The sequence below is a fragment of the Danio aesculapii genome, chromosome 25, assembly GCF_903798145.1.
Source record: "Danio aesculapii chromosome 25, fDanAes4.1, whole genome shotgun sequence".
Lineage (NCBI taxonomy): Eukaryota > Metazoa > Chordata > Actinopteri > Cypriniformes > Danionidae > Danio > Danio aesculapii.
In genome coordinates, this window is record NC_079459.1 from 23,553,468 (window position 1) to 23,553,839 (window position 372).

Below are 372 nucleotides of genomic sequence, written 5' to 3' on the forward strand. Positions count from 1 at the left end.
TAAATGACAGTGAAATATTCACAGTTTCAGAGTAGCCTATATTAGGCTAAACAGTTTTCTGTTAATGACTATCCATATTGCGCCCATCAGTTTCACTTTTATTAATTTAATCAACTATTTTGACCACAATGAGCCAGGATTTACAAACTATTCGCAGCACTAAAAGTATTCCCCTCTGAAGAATAAGCTCAGTCAGAAAGATGAAAGAACAGAAACTTTTAATATTACAGGATAATTGTACAGAGCGTCATGCCTGCGCAGCCGGTGCTTGAATGAAGCGCTTGATGCGTTACCAAGAAACGACTCTAAGCCCTCCGGAATCTGCGGACACGTCCAAAACAGCAGAAAAGAAATCAGTGCGTTGAGGATCTG